This window comes from Notothenia rossii (assembly GCF_949606895.1).
Source record: "Notothenia rossii genome assembly, chromosome: 1".
Classification (NCBI taxonomy): Eukaryota; Metazoa; Chordata; class Actinopteri; order Perciformes; family Nototheniidae; genus Notothenia; species Notothenia rossii.
In genome coordinates, this window is record NC_136912.1 from 94,564,054 (window position 1) to 94,583,682 (window position 19,629).

General features: G+C 41.9%; 1 protein-coding gene across 1 annotated transcript in view; it reads left to right on the top strand.

The window, feature by feature from the left end:
• The window catches only part of acbd6 (acyl-CoA binding domain containing 6), a 62,142-nt gene that overhangs the window by 34,391 nt on the left and 8,122 nt on the right, over positions 1-19,629 (top strand). The window lies entirely within an intron of this gene.

The window sequence follows — 19,629 nt, forward strand, 5'->3', positions numbered from 1 at the left end:
CACACACACACACACACACACACACACACACACACACACACACACACACACATACAAACTGAGGTATCAACATTTAGATGGTGTCCATATGCACACATAGTCTGGTTTTTGGGGTATACGTGGGGTCACTTCACGCACTTTAACACACATATTTGGGGGGGGGTGTGGGGGGGTGTGGTTGTGATGTGCTTTAGTACATGTTTTTATAATTATTTTTAACTTTGATTAGAGAACATTAAGACCACGTGCAGTGTTTTTTCATTTGAGACCAATTCACACACACTCACACACACGCACACACCCACACACACACACACACACACACACACACACACACACATGTCCACGCAAAGCAGATCTCCAGCCACCCTGCTCCTCTTCCTCCCTCCATCCTCTGCAGAAGGTCACCTTTAATTCACTTTGTGCCACAGACAAATCCCCGGGGCTTTAGCAGACAGAGTTAGCCGGTAGCTAGCCCAGTGTTTAGACTCCCGGAGGTTTAGCAGCGTCCAGGAGGCTTTAGCTTTGGCGGTAATCTGGCTCAGCAGCACATCGGAGAAATTACTCCTCTTCCCAGCGCTGCACGACACAATGCAGCTCACCGGGCCCTTAACCGTGAGGCCAGATCAATTGGAAGTAATCAGGCAAATTGTTTCACGTTGCACAACCCACATAATCAGGACATTTCACAAATGACTTTCTCTTTTTGTTTCTCGGATCGAGGGGAGGGGGTCTGTGCAGAATGGTTCATAAAAGACTTAACAGTGGGATAACTGGGTAAAAACACTCCACTAATGATTGATCAAGATAATGACAGCAGCGCGGGGAGTGGTGTACAGATGGAAGCTTTTCAGTGCTTTTGTGTTTACAGTCATGTAAGGAATATAAACTCATATCTTAATGTGCTTCAGCAGGTGGGGATATTATGTGGACTTTTGAATGTACTTTTCGTCACACATAGAGTGAAATAATCCAATGTTCCTTGTTACCAAATCACCTGTAATAGACCAATGTGAAAGAGAGGTACCTACAGTATTACAAACAGAACAAAAGAAACAAAGAAAGGGAAAACCACAAAGCAGATTCAGGCTTTAGGCGTACAGTTAACAGAGAAGAGATAACAGTTTTACCCGCGGACAATATAGCTTTTATTGAGACGTCTTTACGGATATTTCTAAGGTACAACAAGTCAGATTTCAGGGGATGAATATTAAATATACAGGAGGGGGCATTTCTCAGCCAATCAGAGCGCAGACATGCTGTATTCAGATCCTTTGCACCTGCCTGTCTCTCAGGTGTGAGAGGAAGTCAAACATATCAAAAATCTTTATATTTGACAATCGATACACAGCCAAAGTTTAAAAAGTGTTATCATGATAAAGAAAAGAAGATAAGTTTCTTATTAAACCAATTTTTTGTACCAATTATTTCTTGTTGATAATTGTACAATTGTGTATTATTTAATTATAATCTTCATAAATAATTACACTCTTTGTTTATGAATTCAATATATCTATTATTTGAACGTTCAAGGCAGGGGGGTCAAACTCAATTTCATCTCGGGCCACATCAGCATCATGGTTGCACTCAAAGGGCCAGTTTTATATATAAGACTATATAAAATTACATATATATATATATTTAATATATATCAAATAATGTATTATATATTACATGATTGCCTCTGCATTGGATTATTATCGGATAGGGTAATAACTTAAATAACTACGTCTGAAAGCAGAAGTCTCTTCAGTGAGAATGTCACAAAATGATTTAAAGGTCCCACGTTTCTACTGTTCATGATTCCATTGTTGAGGTAAATAAATAAAATAAATATATATTGTGCAATTTTCCAAACTCTCATTGGTTTCTCATCCAGCATCTCTGTATAGCATGTGTATTCACTCTCTGTCCTAAACGGCTTGTTGGGCTCCTGTGTGTGTGTGTGTGTGTGTGTGTGTGTGTGTGTGTGTGTGTGTGTGTGTGTGTGTGTGTGTGTGTGTGTGTGTGTGTGTGTGTGTGTGTGTGTGTGTGTGTGTGTGTGTGTGTGTGTGTGTGTGTGTGTGTGTGTGTGTGTGTGTGTGTGTGTGTGTGTGTGTGTGTGTGTGTGTGTGTGTGTGTGTGTGTGTGTTTGCAGACATTCAGAGCGAAGCAGTAATCTCTCCTGACCTCTACCAACCAGTAAATAAAGATCAAACGTGATTTATACTTAATTTGTTGATTAAAAAAGGGAGGGGGCCTTTTGAGAGTTAAAACAAAAAGTATTATTATTATTTTTTGAGGAAAATCGTTTGAAATTAATCAACTGATTGTTTTTAGTGAATTGTTCTCAAACCCCTGGTAACCTGCATTAAAGGGCCGTTTGATAGTTAATCCGGGATCAAGGCTGCAGGGACTACAAAGTGTGTGTGTGTGTGTGTGTGTGTGTGTGTGTGTGTGTGTGTGTGTGTGTGTGGCCAATTGTTACTGCGCATTCATTAAGCCCCCCCCTCTCCGTATCACTGCCCCCTTTAGCTAATACACAGAGAAACTGGGGCACAAACTGTGGGAAAGATGAGAGAAACGCTCACTTAGTGTAATAATGGAAATTAAAGCTTAAACACTGGACTTATATTCTGTGCTAGAATTAATTTAAGAGCATTAATGAGGCTTAAGTTTAGGACATTCCTTCATATCATGACAGCAGTGAACACACCCCCCCCCCCCCCCCCCCACACCAGCACAGACTCATTAGGGTTAAGTGTTCATCCATAAGAATTGTTATAAATAGGGTGAGATATCAGACGTTTAGTATTTTATGGCAATAAAAGGTCATTTTTCGCTCTCTGATGAGATCCAATCTTAATTAAAGCTGTTTCAAGCGTTTTTTTTTTTACTCCCCGTCACGGCGAAAGCGTTCCATTTACTTTAAAGCTTTAAATAACGTTTGATCCTCAAGGTCTTAAGATCCTACTGACCAAAACTGTAGGAGGCAGGGTTCTTACGGTCATTAAAAACCTGGAAAAGTTCTAGAAAACAATCTTTTTCCCAGAGTTTTGGAAAAGTCATGGAAATGTAGCCAAAGTTGTATCAAATATAATTTATATTTTAGCAGAAATAGTAATACTATAATGATAATAAATACTGTATCGTAAAGTAATGAAGCGTAAAATGGCTTTTAACTGACGAGGTGTTCTGCTGGTGAGAGATGTGAGTGGCTTTAACGTGTAGAAGCTAGGATTTGTTTTAGATAGGCACGACATGTTTCAGATGCAGACCTTGTTTTTCTGTTCCATGTTAAAATAAAAAAATGTCAGTGGTATCGCTGAGAAAGAGTACTTTTTTTGGTCATGGAAAATTTGGTAAAGGTCCTGGAGAAGTCATTGAAAATCATTGGTGAAAAAGTGACTGAACCCTGAGGAGGAGTTGGGTCCGATGCCACCAGGAAAAGTGCCAAAGATGGCCATAAGTTGCAAACACAATTTAAAAACTTCAGACTTCCTGTTGGGTTTACGAAATGCTTCCAATAGGCTTTTTTGTGCGTCCCACCATATGTTACATAATGTACCAAATGTCAGACTTGCAGGTGAAGGCACAACGAGGGGCTGCTGTTTAGAAAATTGATAGGGCGCTCTATGGAGACATTTTGCTCCCACAAATGTTCGAAGAATCTCCAGCTTTTCAGCACCGCAAGGCCGTTACAACGCGATTCACTCACTGGAATGATAATAGCTTGTATTTCTAAATAACACAGTTAGTTTGGAGCTTATTCAGAGGCTTTTAAGAGCTCGGCGAGACCGTTCCATGAACTATAATGCTTTAAAAAACGTTTGGTCCTCAAGGTCTTCTGATGGTACCGACCACATTTGGAGTCAATCGGATGAAATCTGTAGGAGTTGGTTCCAACGCTGCATGTGACAAGTATAAATAATGCTTTTCAGCACTTCAAGGCCGTTAAAACGCGCTTATTTAATGGAATAATAATAGCTTGTATTTGTAAATAACACCGTTAGTTTAGAGCTTATTTAGAAGTGTTTTAGAGCTTTCGATCAGATCACATGATCTTCTCCAGCTCTCATGAAGCTCCTGATGCTTTGTTAGAGTATATTTAATATTTAATTTACTTTTAAAAGCAAAGTGTAAACTGCCAGTTCGCTGTTATGCCGGCGGTTATGTGCCGAGTATCTTTGGGCCAGAACCGGTGATGCTGATACTTTTACTTGAGTAACATTTTGAATGCAGGACTTTCACTCGTAACGGAGTATTCCTACACTCTGGTACTTCTACTTTTACTCAAGTACAAGATCTGAGTACCTCTACTCAATATCTGAGTACTTCTACTTTTACTCAAGTACAAGATCTGAGTACCTCTACTCAATATCTGAGTACTTCTACTTTTACTCAAGTACAAGATCTGAGCACTTCTACTCAATATCTGAGTACTTCTACTTTTACTCAAGTACAAGATCTGAGTACTTCTACTTTTACTCAAGATCTGAGTACTTCTACTTTTACTCAAGCACAAGACCTGAGTACTTCTACTTTTACTCAAGATCTGAGTACTTCTACTTTTACTCAAGTACAAGATCTGAGTACTTCTACTTTTACTCAAGATCTGAGTACTTCTACTTTTACTCAAGCACAAGACCTGAGTACTTCTACTTTTACTCAAGATCTGAGTACTTCTACTTTTACTCAAGCACAAGATCTGAGTACTTCTACTTTTACTCATGTACAAGATCTGAGTACTTCTACTTTTACTCAAGTACAAGATCTGAGTACTTCTACTTTTACTCAAGTACAAGATCTGAGTACTTCTACTTTCACTCAAGAACAAGATCTGAGTACTTCTACTTTTACTCAAGAACAAGATCTGAGTACTTCTACTTTTACTCAAGTACAAGATCTGAGTACTTCTACTTTTACTCAAGAACAAGACCTGAGTACTTCTACTTTCACTCAAGAACAAGATCTGAGTACTTCTACTTTTACTCAAGTACAAGATCTGAGTACTTCTACTTTTACTCAAGATCTGAGTACTTCTACTTTTACTCAAGCACAAGACCTGAGTACTTCTACTTTTACTCAAGATCTGAGTACTTCTACTTTTACTCAAGTACAAGATCTGAGTACTTCTACTTTTACTCAAGATCTGAGTACTTCTACTTTTACTCAAGCACAAGACCTGAGTACTTCTACTTTTACTCAAGATCTGAGTACTTCTACTTTTACTCAAGCACAAGATCTGAGTACTTCTACTTTTACTCATGTACAAGATCTGAGTACTTCTACTTTTACTCAAGTACAAGATCTGAGTACTTCTACTTTTACTCAAGTACAAGATCTGAGTACTTCTACTTTCACTCAAGAACAAGATCTGAGTACTTCTACTTTTACTCAAGTACAAGATCTGAGTACTTCTACTTTTACTCAAGTACAAGATCTGAGTACTTCTACTTTTACTCAAGAACAAGATCTGAGTACTTCTACTTTTACTCAAGTACAAGATCTGAGTACTTCTACTTTTACTCAAGAACAAGACCTGAGTACTTCTACTTTTACTCAAGTACAAGATCTGAGTACTTCTACTTTCACTCAAGAACAAGACCTGAGTACTTCTACTTTTACTGAAGAACAAGATCTGAGTACTTCTACTTTTACTCAAGTACAAGATCTGAGTACTTCTACTTTTACTCAAGAACAAGACCTGAGTACTTCTACTTTTACTCAAGTACAAGATCTGAGTACTTCTACTTTCACTCAAGAACAAGACCTGAGTACTTCTACTTTTACTCAAGTACAAGATCTGAGTACTTCTACTTTCACTCAAGAACAAGATCTGAGTACTTCTACTTTTACTCAAGTACAAGATCTGAGTACTTCTACTTTCACTCAAGAACAAGACCTGAGTACTTCTACTTTTACTGAAGAACAAGACCTGAGTACTTCTTCCACAGTCATTTTTAAAAAGTATTTTTTTTTTTTTTAGGAGTTAACGATTGTTCCCTCGGTGTAGCAGTGTTTGTCCGCTCCTCCTGTGGTCATCCTCCATCCAGACGGTGTAATCCCACACACACAGGTGTATAAACCCCCCCCCTATGTGACCCCCCTCTGACCCTCAGACACACTGCAGGGTCGCCTAGGATGGATTCATGGGAACCGGAGGAGTTAAAGGAGGCTTCAGGTTTCAGAGGAGATGCAGACAAACAGCAAGAGTCAAACAATCTCTGGAGTGATTAGAGAGTGGGGGGGGGATTAGGGAGGACAGGTGAGCGTCAGGTTAACACAACACACACACACACACACACACACACACACACACACACACACACACACACACACACACACACACACACACACACACACACACACACACACACACACACACACACACACACACACACACACACACACACACACACACACACACAATGGCAGGAAGGAAACACTGTTAAGCTCTAAAGCAGGTGACTGGAGAGTGCAGGATTTGAACAGCATCATTTTACTCCACTCATGTTTCAATGTTTAAGTTCAATTTTTTTTATTATCTATTTTTATTATTAATAGTCTTAATCTGTTGTTTTCAAATGTTTTCAATTTTTTTATTATTTTTCTGGTATCTAAAGTTCACAGTATTGTTAAAACAAAGTTCTTTTTTAATTACATTTTAGAATTTTGTATTAAATGTGTATATCTTTAAAGTCTTTTATTCCGGTATATCTCGGGTTGCAACTAACAACTATTTGAAAAAAAAAAACAATGACATTTTTTTTTTTCGTTTTAATGTTTAAGTAAACATTTTTATAATTTGTAAACATTTGTATTATTATCTTTTATCTTTTTTAAATATTTTTTTCATTTTATTTTAGATTTTTAAGTTATTTTTCCGGTTGTATTTAAGTTTGCAACGAACTAACTTTAAAAATCATCTTTGAAAGTATTAACGTGAATTGACACACCATGCCTTTTTACTATTTTAATGTTTAAGTTATATTTTAAATGTGTTTTTATTATTTATTTGCTTTTATTAATGTAAATGTTTCCTTTTAAAATATTTTTCAATTTTTTCAGTTTTTAATTTTATGGTTTGAAAGTATTTTATTCCCCAGTATCTAGGTTTGCAAATAACAACTATTTAAAATCGACTTTTCATTCATTAACTTGAATTGACACTCCATGACTGAAGCCCTTTGTAACGCGGCTACTTTGCATTTAGACGTAATTAAACATGGTGCTCTGAAGTTTAGTTCGACTCTTTCTTTGCCTTTTCTCCGTCTGTCTCCCTCTCTCCTCATCACTCCCCCGTCCCCCTCACCCCATCCCTCCCACGCCTCCACTTTGTATTAAAACAACTTGATCCATGAGGCGGGGGGGGGGGGGACTCGCAGCACCGCTAATTCTAACTCTAATTAATCCAGCGTGGTCGCGCTCAGTCTATCAGATAGAAATTCATAACTTAATTGAGGTCAGAGCCTCGAGCCGGCAGAACAAAAGTCTGCAGCCACGACCAGAGGATCAATAGTAATAAATATCTGACTGCACCGCGCTGCAGGCCACCAACAAGCTGTGTGTGTGTGTGTGTGTGTGTGTGTGTGTGTGTGTGTGTGTGTGTGTGTGTGTGTGTGTGTGTGTGTGTGTGTGTGTGTGTGTGTGTGTGTGTGTGTGTGTGTGTGTGTGTGTGTGTGTGTGTGTGTGTGTGTGTGTGTGTGTGTGTGTGTGTGTGTGTGTGTGTGTGTGTGTCCATGTGTGTGTCCATGTCTGTGCGGTCTGGACAGTTTTAATGTTCGGTTAGATTGTAAAAAAAAAATATTATTTACCGTTATATTCCCAAATATTTTCTAAAATAACCTTTGAATCTTATTACCTTTTTAAACAAAGCTCCTCTGCAGTTACTTTGCATTCAAATTTAAATAAAGTTTGATAAATACATACATATATTTGAACAAAGTAAGCAGTCTGAATGGAGAACCTGCGGGAAGTCAGATGTTTTCATTAGCTGCTTTAAAGAAATAATACTTCCTGTGATATGAGCTGATTGGACTTGTCATTGGTCGTTGGTGTTTTCCATCAGATCAGACGATCTTCTTCACCAGGTGGATATTTCCCAGCTCTCTTGAAACTCTAGACGTTTTCTTAGAATATATTTATTAGAAACCAATTGTAAGATGGCAGTTTGCTGTTATGCTCGCGGTTAAGTGCCCCGTATCTTTGCACCACAACCAGTGCTAGATGATACTTCTACTTGAGTAACATTTTGAATGCAGGACCTTTACTGTAACTTTGACTGTTTACTCAAGTACAAGATCTGAGTACTTCTCCCACAGTCTTTTTAAAAAGTATTTGTTAATTGTTTTAAGAGTTAAAGGTGGGGTAGGTAAGTTTGAGAAACCGGCTCGAGATACACTTTTTGTTATATTCCATGGAATGCTCTTAACATCCCGATAGCAATGAATACATTAAATGCTTTGACAACAAATCCATAAAAACGTCATTTGTGGAAGCCGTGGCGCTGTAAAAAGCACGACCAATCAACTGAGCCGGCTAAAGTAACTGGATGGCCTACCTGCCTGTCAGCCTTCCATCTGTGCACAAACTTATCTCGTGCCCTCATTGGTCATGTGCGCGTTCGTGTGTGTTGGAGGAGGGGCTCTGTGAGGAAGTGGCACATTTTTTCCGGTCGTGTATTTTCAAATTCTAGCGCACTCGAGCCGGTTTCTCAAACTTGCATACCCCACCTTTAAGTCTCGTCATTGGTCTAGGAGTGTGTTTTTTCCTGTGTGTAATCCCACACACACACAGGTGTAGAAACAATACCCACATTTAAGTGATCTATACAAAAGAAGTTGTATATACAGTAATTATGAAACATGACGTAGTAAGACTATTGGTGAACCTGCAGTGGGACAGTGTGTGTGATTCTGGTTGTGGTCAAAGCACATGAAGATTTGTGTGTATACTTTGGGGACTTTCAGAGAAAACCTTTTGTGAAAGTCTGCAACATTTGAATTTCCCTTTGCCCTCTTCCAGGGTCTTCCTGTCGCTAAACTTTGCAATTCTGTCTGCGTCACAAACTCATGCAGCTGCAAGGTGCTCAGTCATATTGCACCTACAACTAAAGGCATGAAACAACTTGTTCAAGCGATCTCCCAGTTGGTTTCCAGGTAGTTTTAGTTACCAGTTTGGGCTACAACCAATACAAATCCAGCATATCCATCAATCTGTCATTTGTTTCGTCTTCCTGCCTTTGCTCAGTTTATCCATCCAACCGTTTAAAACCCAAAGATATTGAATGTTTCATGAATGACTCAAACGATGCATTTAGCAAACCTATTCTCAGATTTCTTTTCCATCAGTAGACTAATGGATGAATCATCATAAACCACGAGCACTTTGTTCAAATGTACACACGTCTTTATCTTGCTATGATTAGGGGTTTCTACGGAGGTCTGCAGATGGACTTCGTGTTGGATAAATGTGGAAAATATATCAATCATCAGACCGCTGTAGAAATATAGAAAGGTGCAATTACCAACGCAGCTCTTTCCCAAAAGAAAAAGGACTTTTCCTAAATAAGTTATTCTCTGTTTCTGCCAAATCCCAGCCTCACAAATCAAACATTAGCATATGTTCATGCTCATTTTTCACGGGCAAGCGTAGTAAACCCGTTTCAATATTTATGACATTTCATATTGAAGTCTCAGCATTCAGCAAAAATTAAATACATCAAACTTTATTGTGGGAATAATGCAGCGCTACAGCTTTCTGAAATCAAGCTCTGCCTGATGTCGTCCTCTGCTGTGGTGTCAACTACCCCCACACACACACACACACACACACACACACACACACACACACACACACACACACACACACACACACACACACACACACACACCATGGTGGTTGATTGAAATTCCATGGTGGAGGCATTATTACACGTTTCTATCCCTCCCCTTTCCCAGCACTGCCTCCGATAACTAATGGCTCGGTCAGACCAGTCATAACAAATATCCAGCCAGATTCGTCATAATTGTGTGTGTGTGTGTGTGTGTGTGTGTGTGTGTGTGTGTGTGTGTGTGTGTGTGTGTGTGTGTGTGTGTGTGTGTGTGTGTGTGTGTGTGTGTGTGTGTGTGTGTGTGTGTGTGTGTGTGTGTGTGTGTGTGTATATATATATAGGGTCTTTACAAAGGGGAAGGTGGGAAAGTAAGCAGATGGGATACATATCGAGAAGTCAAAGAATAGAAATGTAGAATAAAGAATGATGTAAGGAGAGATGGTTTAATCCATGGTGTGTCTCCCTCTCACCTCTCTGAGTGTATTAGGATGTTATTGACTATCTTTCAGATCAATCAGCACAATGGCTTTATGTCAGTAAATTATCATATTTCCAAATCTTTATTTGCCTTTTTATTGAATTCACAGAATAAGCAAGAACATTCTTGTCTTGTCGTTTTTCTCTACGGTTTCTCAACAGATCTGCTTAAGAGAGAAGATTCCAAATCAATGCATTCAGTTCATAGAGCTGCTTATTTTAGGATCTACTCCAGTCCGGCACAAGCTCTCCGCACTCAGGGGAGGGTCCTGAACATTTGATATTCCCTAGATCTACCCCGGATATTCTCTAATTCTTCCCTAGATCTTCTCTGGATCTTCACTAGTTTTTCTTTGGACCTTCCCTGTCCCAACCCTGGTTCTTCCCTAGTTTCATTTCATGTAATCGTTTATTTGAACCGGGACAAAGCACATTAATGAACACTTTAGACAAACAATGTTTCAAGTGTGAATATGCTGGATTTTAGCTTTGAGCTCATTTCCATCCGTAGTCCCTGACCTACAACATATAAGAACATGACATTTGTAAACATAGCAAAAAATAAATACATGATATGCAAAAGAGCCAGAGCAGCACACACAGGTATTTACCACATGGCAGTACACTGAGCAGCTAGGACATATTAAGGGCAAGAGGAGATACCCCTGTGTTAAAGTGCATTTAGCGGTGATTGCACGTCTGTTTGTTTCTCAACCATTCTTTGAGGTGACCTTTGAAGCTATTGAGAGTGGGACAATCCCGTATCTCAGTTGGGAGGCTGTTACAGAATGAGCTGCCTTTAACGGAGAGGACACTTTGTCCAAAAGTGGTCCGTCTGCGGTGGACCTCACAGTCTCCTCTGGTTCCTGACCTAGTGCAGCGTCCAGGGTTTTCTGTGGATGAATTCCCCTAAGGGAGGGGGGGGGCGAAGGTAGTCTGTTTAAGTACATACTTTAAAAAGACTTAAAATTATCAAAACTCAAGAAATTGTGTATTTCAAGGATCTTCCCTGGATCAACCATGGGTCTTCCTTTAATCTTCCCTAGATGTTCTCTGGATCTCCCGGATCCTTCCTTAAATCTTGCCTAGATCTTTCCTGGATCTTCTCTGGATCTTAGATATACTTATTGTTACACAATACATGTATTATATTGATAAAAATACTGATTACTCCAATGTCCTTTAGAAAATCCACACTACCACGTCCCCCTTTAAGTATGGAATCTGAGCGTACCTGGGTAACGTATAAAACACACACATAAAACCCAGCACACACACTTCGACGTTTTATCCGCCGCACTGTAACCCGCTCTTACAGCATCATATTTAGTACCTGCTGCACATTAGCCGGACTCGATGAAGCGAGAGCTGTTGCGGCTCTGTGTTAAAAGGGCCAATCGGACACGGGTACGGTTATGAATCTATAATATGAGCACTCAGAAAAGAGCCGGAGACTTGACAGTAATAGTGCGGCCTAAAGAGCCATTCAGCAGGTAACAGTCCTCTCTGCCATCATCAGCTGTTGTTTCTTTCTTATTGGCCACTCACTGGGCCTTGCCTACACTCAACTATTTGATTTCCATCGTTCTTAACCGTCCACATAAATTGTCAGGAGCATTAAAGCTGTCCTCGAGCGTTTCAGACAGAGAGAGAGGGGGGGGGGGGGGGGGAGTTGGATTCAGACGGAGAGGGGAGGGGGTGAGGAGAGAGAATAAACAAAGTAAGTGTTTTCCCTTCCATCAGTCTCCCGCAGTACTCAGCTTTATGAGTCCCTCGCTCCCAATGCCTCGCCGCAGCCCCCCCCCCCCCCCCCACCATTGATTTTCATATTATGTATTTATTTCATATATTTCTTTTTAAACATCATCGATGAGCCGCAGGAGGACGGGGCGATGTTAATTCTCAGTCTCAACCTCCTCATCCTCCTCTCTGATGGCTGTAATGGAGGCTAAGGTGTCCCGCGGGAACAAGCAAACAGCGACATGGGGAGGGGGGGAGAGGAGGAGGGAGAGGAGGAGAGACAGAGAGCTCGCTTTTGTCTGTTGTGAAATGCAGGAAAATCTGGATGTTGTGTTCAGAGATTTGTCAGATGAAGCTTCTCATTACCCTTTGCTCCAGACGCAGGAGTTATGGCTGTGGCTCAGTGGATAGTGTGCTGGACTTCGAATCAGGGGGTAGCAAGTTTGAGTCCCCCTGCAGTCAGCATGTCGTTGTGTTCCTGAGACACTTCACCCCAAATTGCTCCTGTGGGGATTGTCCACAGTACTGAATGTGTGTAGGTCGCTTTGCATAAAAGCGTCTAACAAGTGACATGTAATGTAATGTTTGGCGGGGCAACACCTTTGCAAAATGAAAGCCGCTTGACAAAATAACTGTTTCTACTGAATTGTACGACTCTCTATAACGCCTCTGTCTGAAATGCAAGTAAATCAGGATGTTGTGGGCAGAGATGTCTCGTATGCTAAATGTTTGTTCGATGCTTTGTTCCCTTGTATTGTGTTTCTAATAGCTGTCCTTGATTCATCTCACATTTGAGTGAGCTTGTCAACGCACCGAAACACACTGTAGCTCCAGAAACGATGCAGATATAAAATCAAAGGTTCCACATGAAGAAACATCTTCAGCAACTTGACAACACATGCAGCATTTAGAGAACATTCAGCAACTTGAGGAGACATGCGCAGCGTTCACTAAAAGCTGCAGAAATCAGACGCTGCAAGAAGCTCAAAACACAACGGAGACCAGGGGACACTAAAAAGTGACGCACACAGCTAGGAGACCAGGGGACACTAAAGAGTGACGCGCACAGCTGGGAGATCAGGGGACAGTAAAGAGTGACGCACACAGCTGGGAGACCAGGGGACACTAAAGAGTGACGCACACAGCTGGGTGACCAGGGAACACTAAAGAGTGACGCACAGAGCTGGGAGACCAGGGGACACTAAAGAGTGACGCACACAGCTGGGAGACCAGGGGACACTAAAGAGTGACGCACACAGCTGGGTGACCAGGGAACACTAAAGAGTGACGCACATAGCTGGAAGACCAGGGGACACTAAAGAGTGACGCACACAGCTGGGTGACCAGGGGACACTAAAGAGTGACGCGCACACAGCTGGGTGACCAGGGAACACTAAAGAGTGACGCACAGAGCTGGGAGACCAGGGGACACTAAAGAGTGACGCACACAGCTGGGAGACCAGGGGACACTAAAGAGTGACACACAGAGCTGGGAGACCAGGGGACACTAAAGAGTGACGCACACAGCTGGGTGACCAGGGAACACTAAAGAGTGACGCACACAGCTGGGAGACCAGGGGACGCTAAAGAGTGACGCACACAGCTGGGAGACCAGGGGACACTAAAGAGTGAGGCACACAGCTGGGAGAACAGGGGACACTAAAGAGTGACGCACACAGCTGGGAGACCAGGGGACACTAAAGAGTGACGCAAACAGCTGGGTGACCAGGGAACACTAAAGAGTGACGCACACAGCTGGGAGACCAGGGGACACTAAAGAGTGACGCACAGGATTTTTACTCCACATTTCAGTATCGCCTCAGCCATCTTTGGACCTTATCTTTGGTGGTTCTAAAGGAAGTGTATCTTGTTGTGATATGAGACATGGTCGTGTGCTAGAATTGGATATTGTAGTGTTGAAGTTTATTTTGCAGGTTTGAAAGACTTCATTACAGCAAAGCCACGTCAATTCAAACTTAAATAACAATGAACAGTTATTACAATTAACAAAGTACACATGTGGGTTCCCCCTTTAGATCTGGACCTGTGTTTCATCCAGGGCTTCCCTCCACACACTGATGTTAGTGATGGGTGTGAGGAGAAAGGGGTGGGGCAGGGGTCACCTGAAGGACGCTCCCAGGAGGTGTGAAGGACGTCGGGTTAATTTGACCGTGGCTCACACAGCGAGAGGAAGGTTAGAGGAGAGGAGACCCAGATTCAATTAGAGAGGCCGAGCTGCAGATCCTTTTAACAGGGGGGCATCCCAACACACACACACACACACACACACACACACACACACACACACACACACACACACACCTGATTTCCTGTATGAAGTAAGGATTTTAATTCTGCATTTCTTACAAATCATTATTTTCCATCATCATCATTTAGTTGTAATGACGTGCCAGTGTTTGAGTGCACAATAACACAGGCTTTGATCTCCTACCGTCACAGTTTTGGCTCGTTACGTTAAATCGATCGAGGTTAGTCGATCTTAAACTCTTTCTTGTTGGTCCACATGGAGCATGTTCTGTTGTGTGATCTAGGGCTGCTCAATTAATCATATTTTAATCGCAATTAAGATTATGGCTTGCAACGATTACGAAAAAAGCGTAATCGAAATAAAACGATTTTTTTTTTTTTATTATTATTATTATTACTTTTTTTTTTTAATTACTTTTTAAAGTTCAGGGTAATCAACTGTTCAAAACATTTTCTCCAATAAATGTATGTGTTCAAAGTAAATGGATAATCGTTTTTAATAAACATGATATCAATTATTGACCCAAATAATCGAGATTATGATTTTTGCCATAATCGAGCAGCCCTAGTGTGATCAAAGCCAGACTTACAGTGACATTCTGAAAAGAGAATTTGGTGGGGCTTTTATTACATATTTCTTTTAAAGATTATATTTACAGGTTAGACTTATTCCTACTCTCATACAGCAGTGTTTCCCATACAATGATTTATTTGTGGCGGGCCGCCAAAATTAAATATCGTCCGCCACAAATGGATCTCATAAAAGTAAAAAAAATTATTATTATTCTTTTTTCATTAATTCTTTTTTTTTGTTTTGGTGGTGGTGGTGGCGGTCTAATGGATAGTGAGGTGGGCTGATGATCGGAAGGTTGCGAGTTCAAATCCTGCCTGGAACACATCTACTAGTGTGCCCTTGAGCAAGGAATAAGGCGTCTGCTAAATGCCTAAATTGTAAATTATATTTTTGGGAGAATAAATCCCACAGATCCTCAACTCCGGTGTGTTTCACTCATTAACAACGAAACACAGAGCAACAACATCGTTGCAGGGGTGGGGGAGGGGGGTCTAGGGTGGGGGGGGAGGGGGGTCTGGGGGGGGGGGGGAGTGCGGTGCGGTGCCCCCACAAATAGAATCAAATTCTGTGGGAAACACTGAACAGTATGGTACATAACACAAATACCAGACCCTGGTTTCAGACGGAGGGGGAAATAGGTGCAGGCAGGATGAGTGATACATATTCTAAAAAGTTCTTTATGCTCAGACTCAGGTTACAGATGAAGAGCGTTCCTCTCCTCCATCTCACTCACATCTGGGCTCTGCTTTCTGATTAATGGCACCTGCTCATCATAATGCTATCTGCTAGAATCTGCATAGCAATGATCCCAGCCGCCTATCGATTCAGACACACTCACACACACACACACACACACACACACACACACACACACACACACACACACACACACACACACACACACCCTCCCCCTAACCACTGTCATTATAAAAGTCAGCAGCTGCTGCATGCATTGATCATAAATCATAATTGCTTGTCCATTTTTCCCCACTTGTTTAATGTTGCTGTCAGGGGGAGAAAAGGGGGGAGGCGGGGAGAGGGAGAGGAAGAGAAAGTTTGCTGGGACACAAAGATGAGACGGGAAAATGGAAGGAAGAGTTGGGGATATTAGGGTTGTTAAAAAAGTCTCCACATGTTTATAAAATGAAGATACTTACATTGGAGTCATGTATGAACAAACCTTTTCAAGATGCTAACAATAAGCTGATTCAAAGAGTTTGACTCCGTACTGTAGCGGTCTAGTTTGTAGTGATGGATGGTCTGCGTTGATTTAGAGCTGGAACATGATTTCACAGGACTCATGGGTAAATGTTAACATAAAAGGTGTGATTGGTGAAACTTCAAACGGACACGATCGGACAGTAATTGGTCGTTAGGAGAACTGCAGCTCAGAACGTCTGCATTCGTGTAAAGGGGTTTGTGTGCCTTTTGTTTTCGGGTTGTAGGTCCTGCACATTTTTCAGGATTCGCACAAACATCCACTCTCAAAGGTCAAAGGTCACTGTTTTCGTTCATATGCTTATTTGGGAAAATTGGGAAAATAATGAATATGATATCTTCTACCTCTTGACGTGTTTTACTGCTCACGTTTTGTCGTGTGGTGTGATTAAGGAGTTTGGTCGTCTCCTTGCATCATGTCCTGTTTGTTACACCGATGTATTCAAAATGTATGATATTTTATTAAAGCACCTTTTAAAGTTCATGACATGTTACTTGTTAGTCACTTTTATCCAAAGCGACTCACATACTCAATACTGTGGGCAATCCCCACAGGAGCACTTTGGGGTGAAGTGTCTCAGGGACACAACGACATGCTGACTGCAGCGGGGTTTGAACCTGTGACCCCCTGATCCCAACGCTCTACCCACTGCGCCACACGCCTCCCTCAAAGTACAAAGTAGTTTGTGTTTCCAGATAAAACATCTGTTATTAAAAGACGGGGATTAAGTCGTAGAACATAAGAAAGAAAGATGTGCTTGATTATCCCACATGTGCCCTACAGCAGGCACACACACACACACACACACACACACACACACACACACACACACACACGTACCATGTATACATCACTTCAGGGGACATTACATTGACTTACATGCATTTCTTGGAGACTTATCCTAACCCTAACCAAGTCTTCACCTTAACATTAATTTTGTCCCCATAAGGGAGGCGAGTCCCCACACGTGACTGTGTAAACAGATTTAGGTCCCCACAAGTATAGTAATGCTAGGACACACACACACACACACACTCACTCACTCACTCACTCACTCACTCACTCACACACACACACACACACACACACACACACACACACACACACACACACACACACACACACACACACACACACACACACACACACACACACACACACACACACACACACACACACACACACACACTGTGCTTTCTTCAGTCTCCTTTGTTGCAGAATCTCCAAATCTGGCGGTGGATTTATCCGACCTTTAACCCTCTCTCTCTCTCAGACAGTCGGACTGAATCCTGTTCTCTGAGAGCAGATCAACTCAAAGGACTCTGAGTCCTCTTTCTGTTCCTCACTCAGATCAGTCTCTGATACACTCTTGATCCTCGCTCTGACTGCTTCTATAAACGGCTCAGGTCTAGTGTTCTAGACATTGTGTTCTCTGCAGACAAACTGACTTACAGAACATTTAGTATTTGATCCTAGCGCTTCAAGTCGGCTACTGCTCGCACTCCTCACAGCTCCCCACGGTCTGAATCTCAGCGAGCTTGTGCAAAGCAGTTTCTCGTTGTTGAACGTGAAGCATGTCACAGTAGAGCCACTGAATACTAATATCAACCTGAACATGAGCAGAACGTCTTCCTTAATGACGTCCACTCCCGCTGTGTTCTGAACTTTAGAAGAATTGTGTCAAAATATCTGTTCTTGCCCTTTTAAGACTTTTGTAGACTTGTCTTTGTAATGCATATTATTATTATTATTATTATTATTATTATTATTATTATTATTATTACATGTGCAATAAGCGACTAACATACATTCAGTACTGTGGACAATCCCCACAGGAGCACTTTGAGGTGAAGTGTCTCAGGGACACAACGACATTCTGACTGCAGTGGGACTTGAACTTGCTACCCTCTGATTCGAAGTCCAGCGCACTATCCACTGAGCCACAGCCTCCGCATATACGTTTTTTTTTACAGTGGTAATGTTTTGTTTTTAGTTTGGCTTCGGCCCAAACTTCTGCCGTGATTGGTTGTGAGTTCTCTGCTTGCTCATGTCAGGATGAGCTGCACGTCTTTGGCCCGATCAAAGCTCTTCCTGATCTCGGTTGGCCTTCGTCTGGCTCTGCACTTCGTTAGGAAACCTGAATGAAAAAGACACGCATGTAAACACACAACCATTTGTCTCAGTTTCCTCTCTGTTCGGACCAATTCTGGACTATAGTGACAGTATTATTTAGTACAGAAAGCAGACCCTGAGCTCATATCTTCCTCCATCTTTGATCTGCCGTGTCTCCCCTCCATCCATCTTGCTTCACTTTGTCTGCCTGGTAGAAATGATAGATCGGCGTGACTCAAATTCAGCAAAACTGCAATTGTACTAATAGATCCCGCCCCATCCGTGCTGCTCCTAAGCATATTGCTGCGCCCCATTAGAGGGACACTCTGGATCTCTGGTTCTGTGCAGCATGGCTTCATCGAGCACTCTGCTGACGTGCTGCCGGCGTTTCTGCACCGCAAGGGGAAACTTTGGATGACATGTAAAAGCAGGGCTTTTTGCGACATGCCTTCGTAATGGGATGGGAACAGGGGTGCACCGGAGAGAGAGGGGAGTGGGGGGTGACTGCAGGTATTGTGGGAGAGTATAGTGGGAGTGCAGAGGGGGGGGGGTAGGGTGTCTCTTCCAAAGCAAATGGAAGACAATCCAATTTCCTGTGATTCCATCAAGGCTGCGTCCTGGACGGAGCAGGCATTAGGGAACGCTGAGAGGACGCTGACCCCCCACAGGAACATACAGGAAGCATGCAGACACACACACACACACACACACACACACACACACACACACACACACACACACACACACACACACACAGCAACATATATCCTCACAAACATGCACGTGTTCAGGCAACATATACTGTATACAACAATTTTCCTTATCAGTCAGAAATCCAGTACAGGTAAAAGGCAAAAGAGTAGACTGGCTTATTTTTAAAAAAAAGTAAATTAAAACAAAAAGGTAGAAAATCCATGGTTGAAAATGAGAAGAAGCGCGTGTTCTTTTTTAAGAAAGTGAACATTTAAAAGTACCAGAAACATTAGCAACTGTAAATAAATTGCAAATAAATGTAAAAATAAAGTGTGTGTGTGTGTGTGTGTGTGTGTGTGTGTGTGTGTGTGTGTGTGTGTGTGTGTGTGTGTGTGTGTGTGTGTGTGTGTGTGTGTGTGTGTGTGTGTGTGTGTGTGTGTGTGTGTGTGTGTGTGTGTGTGTGTGTGTGTAGCATGCTTGTGTGTGTGTTTGTTGAACAACGAACTGCAGATTAGCGCTGGCTGCAGATTAAGGCTTAAACCTTTTACACTTTAATTATAACTGTATGTATTTATGTGCATCAAGGTCTTTCACTTGGCCCCGGCTGCAAACATCTGTCACTCAGCGCGCGGTGTGTGAGCGTGTGTGTGTGTGTGTGCGTGCGCGTGTGTGTGTGTGTGTGTGTGTGTGTGTGTGTGTGTGTGTGTGTGTGTGTGTGTGTGTGTGTGTGTG